This window comes from Rhinoderma darwinii, chromosome 5 (assembly GCF_050947455.1).
Source record: "Rhinoderma darwinii isolate aRhiDar2 chromosome 5, aRhiDar2.hap1, whole genome shotgun sequence".
NCBI lineage: Eukaryota > Metazoa > Chordata > Amphibia > Anura > Rhinodermatidae > Rhinoderma > Rhinoderma darwinii.
In genome coordinates, this window is record NC_134691.1 from 224,044,096 (window position 1) to 224,050,095 (window position 6,000).

A 6,000-nucleotide genomic window follows, 5' to 3' on the forward strand; every position below is an offset into this window, starting at 1 on the left:
TATCTTCTTATTGTGTCTTCTTATTGTGCTCATTTTAATTTGACCTGGGTTTTTGTTGACTTCAGTGTAAACAACAAGCTGTTCCTTACTATAGGATGTTTCAGTCCCTCACAAGTCTCACTCAGCAACAGGACCAAGGGAGCTAAACTATTCAGCTCTATTGGGGTTTGTGCAAGAGATCAGGACATTACCCTGGATATTTATTAGGCAGCTTAGCAACCATGCCAGTTCCCATACTAGTTAGTCACAAACACATATACATACAGCAGCATACCTGCACTGGATTATAGGGCTGTAAAACATAGTAGGGAAATAGGAGAATATATGAGATATAGATTTGAATATCTCTGCTCTTTAATCTAGTTTGCAAGACTGAAAAAAGACACAAGTTCATCCAGTTCAGCCTATTACCCTGTAACGTTTCTGCTAATATAAGCATAGTTTTGAAAGCATCTATTTTCTTTCTTTGCTAGGGGTGAACACCAGTCAGCAAGAACAATAAAACCACCTGCTTAATTTTGTATAAGTCCCCCCCTTTCCACGAAACCGCTCTGTGCCATCGAGGCATAAACTCCACAAGACTTCTCAAGAATTCCTGTGGTATCCGGCACCAGATGGTAGCAACAGGTCCTTTAAGTCGTATAATTTGCGAAGTAGGGCCTCCATGAATTGGACTTGTTTTTCCAGTACATCCCACAGATGCTCAATCAAATTGATTTGCTGGAGAATTTGGAGGCCAATTCATACTGTGTCATGTTTGTCAAGTTCCTCATACCATTCCTAAACAATTTTTGTAGTGTAGCAGGGCGCATTGTCGTGCAGAAATAGGCCACCACCATTAGGGAATAGCCATGAAGTAGTGGTCTTGGTCTATGTTTACGTAGGTAGTACATGTCCAAGTAACTTCCACGTGAATGTCGGGATCAAATGTTTCCCCACAGAATATTGCTCAGAGCATCGCACTGCCTCCGCCGGCTTGCCTACATCCCATAGTGCACCGTCATGCCATCCACATCATTTAGAAGAAAATGTGATCCATCAGACTAGACCACCTTCTTCCATTGCTCTATGGTCCAGTTGTAATGCTCACTTGCCGAGTGTATGCGCTCTTAGCGGTGGGAAGGACTCAGCATGGGCAATACAACCGGTCTGCTGCTACACAGCCCCAAATGCAAATTGCAGTGTACCGATGAGTTTTCACGGCAGTCGGGGGCTTAATGAAGGCCCCCAGGCCTGCCATTTTACGCCTTACTATTGAGCCCTATTAGGCATACTAATAAAATTAACACTGCAATACATAAGAATTGCGGCGTATTATACCAACGATCCAAGGCTCCCACGTTTCAGTCCCATAGTAGGACTAAAAAAATAAATCTAAAAAGGTTAAGTAAATCTTGGAAAAAAATGTGTGTGTATGTGTGTATATATATATATATATATATATATATATATATATATATATACATACATACATACATAGACATACACAGATATATATATGTGTGTGTGTGTGTGTGTAAAGTAAAAATCAACTGTTCCCATTATTTGAATATAAATAGGAAAACTAAACGTAATTGCTATCGCTGCATTCATAAAAGTCTCTACTATTAAATGCATCATTATTTATACTGCATAGGGAGCGCCATAAGAAGAAAGAAAATTCAAAACTACAGGATTGCTGTTTTTTTGAAAAGTTATAAAAAAGTTGTATTTACCCCAAAAAGGAAGCAATCAAAACTTAAAGGGGTTGTCCCAAGATTAAATGTTATCCCCTAACCACAGAATGGGTGATAACATGTTGATCACTATTTCGGGCCCTAAATATAACGGCTCCGATATGTAAATAAATATGGAGGATAGGAAAAAAATGTAAAGTGCCCCAGGATTTGTGCAGCCCTGCCTATTGCATGGTGCACTCAGCTGCACATGTGTGGGCAGGTGAAAGGTTATCTTTAAAGATATAGACCAGGGGTCTCAAGCACGCGGCCCTGGGGCTGTCATCTGAGGCCCGCGGGACACAGAGCCGCTAGTATCGGCTCTGCTCCGAGACTCTGGAATTCCCTGACATCGCTGTCCACATATGAACAGCGATGTCTGTGGCCTCCACAGAGCCGGTGTCCCGAGTAGGAGTCCCGAGCAGAGCGCTGGTGTCGGCTCTGCTCCGGGACTCTGTGGAATTCCCTGACATCGCTGCCCATATATGGACAGTGTGTCAGGGTCTTGCCCAGAGCGGAGCAGAGCGCTGGTGTTGGCAATGCTCCTGGACTCTGTGGAATTCCCTGACATCGCTGTCCACATATGAACAGCGACGTCTGGGGCTTCCCCAGAGCCGGAGTCCCGAGCAGAGCGCTGGTGTCGGCTCTGCTCCGGGACTCTGTGGAATTCCCTGACATCGCTGCCCAAATATGGACAGTGTGTCAGGGTCTTCCCCAGAGTGGAGTCCCGGGCAGAGCGCTATTATCGGCTCTGCTCCGGGACTCTGGGGAAGCCTCTGACATCGCTGTCCATACATCGACAATGATGTCAGGGGCTTCCCCAGAGCAGGAGTCCCAGTGATGTCAGGAGCACAGCTGGAGTCCCAGGAAGAGCCTACTAGCGCTCTGCCTGGGACTCCAGCTCTGGGCAAGCCCCTGACATCACTGGGGCAGCCTCTACAGAGGGCACTGGGGAAGCCTCTACAGAGGGCACTGGGGCAGCCTCTACAGCGGGCACTGGGGCAGCCTCTACAGAGGGCACTGGGGCAGCCTCTACAGAGGGCACTTTGGCAGCCTCTACAGAGGGCACTGTGGCAGCCTCTACAGATGGCACTGTGGCAGCCTCTACAGAGGGCACTGTGGCGTTATCTACAAGTGGGTGTGTGACAGTATCTGAAGAGGACACTGGCATTATCTATGGGTGTGTTGCATTATCTACAGAGGGCATTGTGGCCTTATCTACAGAGGGCACTGTGGCCTTATCTACAGAGGGCACTGTGGCCTTATCTACAGAGGGCACTGTGGCCTTATCTACAGAGGGCACTGTGGCCTTATCTAGGGGTGTGTTGCATTATCCACAGAGGGCACTGGGGCAGCCTCTACAGAGGGCACTGGGGCAGCCTCTACAGAGGGCACTGGGGCAGCCTCTACAGAGGGCACTTTGGCAGCCTCTACAGAGGGCACTGTGGCAGCCTCTACAGATGGCACTGTGGCAGCCTCTACAGAGGGCACTGTGGCGTTATCTACAAGTGGGTGTGTGACAGTATCTGAAGAGGACACTGGCATTATCTAGGGATGTGTTGCATTATCTACAGAGGGCACTGTGGCCTTATCTACAGAGGGCACTGTGGCCTTATCTACAGAGGGCACTGTGGCCTTATCTACAGAGGGCACTGTGGCCTTATCTAGGGGTGTGTTGCATTATCCACAGAGGGCACTGCGGCAGCATCCACAGAGGGCACTGCGGCAGCATCCACAGAGGGCACTGCGGCACTATCTAAAAAGGGGCTGCCCAATCTTGACATTTGTGCTAACTGAGCCGCCGGACTGCATTTAGCGACACTTAAACTGGAAAGCTGGATTGTTGAAATAAGCACGTGGAGAAATATCTCAAATTTTAAACCTAGCGCTATTATTATAGTAATGTAGTATTATTATTCTAGTAATATAGTGTTATAGTAGTTCAAATAACTAATTGATTAACAATAATTTTGTATTGTATCAAATTTGAAAGTAATGCGGCCCGTCAACTTCCCATTTTTTCTATATGCGGCCCACTTACCCGGCCGAGTTTGAGACCCCTGATATAGACCATGACCAGGACAGTAAACTGATCTAAATTTAGTCCATCATAAGTAGGGGAACCTCTCTGGATCAGGGACTCAGTTTGGATGTATGATAACTACAGTCACATTTGTGTATGTTACACCAAGTATATATAAAATTAAAAAAAAGCAGTAGAGATTGTGCCCCTTGATCAAACCTGGCATGAGAAATAGGGGTTGTTCCGTGCAAAACATGACTGGATAGTTGGCAGGAATAGAATTTGGAGGTGAGGACGGTGAGAAAATGGGAGGAGCAACAAAAGGTTATAAAGTGGATACGTTTTTTTAATCCCTCTGCTCAGCATAAATCAGGGACTTCCAAATTGAGTGGAACTGGGAAAACCAATCCTGCTAGACAGGAGGAGCACGAGGGCGGTTGGAGCGGCACTAAGATGAGTAACCCAATGTTAGCGGAAATACTTGCTGCGGTTAATAAAAGCAATGAAGCATTGGCTAATATCACATCTCAGATTGGGGAAATTAAAAGTGATATCTCAATAATTCGAGATGAAATTAACAAAATGAGAGAACGTGTTAAAGATGCAGAACAGAGAATAAGTGATATATAAGATAACTTAAATAAAATAATGCGTGATTTGGACGACATCAAGAAGGAGAATTGTAAATTACAAAAGAAAATGGTTGATATGGAAGATAAGAGCAGGAGAGCAAACTTGAGAATTTTGAGTCCCATATGGAATGGAAGATAAGGATTGTATGGCATACGTCCAAAAGTGGATAGTGGAGAAAGTGGGCAGAGGGGCGATTTCTGAATTTTTCTGTGCAGAGCGGGCTCATAGAGTGCCTGGTAAATGAAAGATCCCAGGAGAACACCCTCAGACCATAATCTCAAAGATACATTGCTATAAGGATAAGGAAGTAATACTGAGGAAATTCAGAGAGATGCATCTTCAAGAAATTAATAGTTCTAAAGTCATGGTCTTCTTAGACAACTTAGTGGCTACGCAGAAGCAAAAATAAATTATTTTTTTACATGAAAAAGAGATTAAGAGAGGAGATCATCAAATACGCTCTGTTATACCCAGCTAAATTGTGAGTCACCAGCAGACTCTTTTTTTTTTAGTCCCCAAAAGCAGTGGAAACTCCTGAAGCGGAATCCCCATCCACAGCGTTGCCAACGCTGTGACCGGGGATTCCACTCCAGGAGAAGATCCTGTCGTCTGTGTCCATATATGGACAATGATGTCATTGGCTTCTCCTGGAGTGCAATTCCCGGTCACAGCGTCTGCAACGCTGTGGATGGGGATTCCGATTCAGGAGTTTCCCCTGATGTCACTGTCCATATATAGACAGAGACATCAAGGAGCGCTCCAGGAGCGGAATCAGTGGCGGATTAAGTAGACGATGGGTCCTGGGCTGTTACCCAAACTTGGGCCCCCTTGCGCACCGCCGCCCTGCCACACCGTAAATATTTTTAACACTACCTATTTGAGCAAGCATTAACAAATGGGTGTTACGATTCCCCTTGTCACAAGGCTGTGTCCCTACAACTGACAGTATCACACTGTGCACGGACACATCCTCCTGACACGGGGAATTGTCTATCAGTCCTGGACTGCAGAAAGACTTTTTGTGAAATACAAGGCTTTCCTATAATAAACATGTCGGAAGACGTGACGGATTTTCTATAAATCTAGTGACTCACATGTGACAACGTCTCAGATTCTAGTAGTTTTTTTCCTCTTTTCTTCTCCATCCGGTCCAGAGCTCATGAAGACTTCTCCCGGCCATGACTGATTCCTGCAGAATTTGCCACTCAGATGTCTGAGGCTCCTCACTTTTCCAACATTTCCACACCTATAAATGAAAATAAAGTTTATCATGGTGCCACATAGTGTGCCCCTAAATATAATAGCACCAAACATTGCGCGCCTGAATATAATAATACCGCACACTGTAAAACACCACATACACACAGCCCACTGTACATAGTGCCACACACAGCCCCCTGTACACAGTGCCGCACACAGCCCCCTGTACATAGTGCCACACACAGCCCCTGTAGATATTACACCCCCCCTATAGATAGCGCCACACACAGCCCCCTGTACATATTACACCGCCCCTCATAGATAGCGCCACACACAGCCCCCTGTACATAGTGCCACACACAGCCCCCTGTACATAGTGCCACACACAGCCCCTGTACATAGTGCCACACACAGCCCCCTGTGGATATT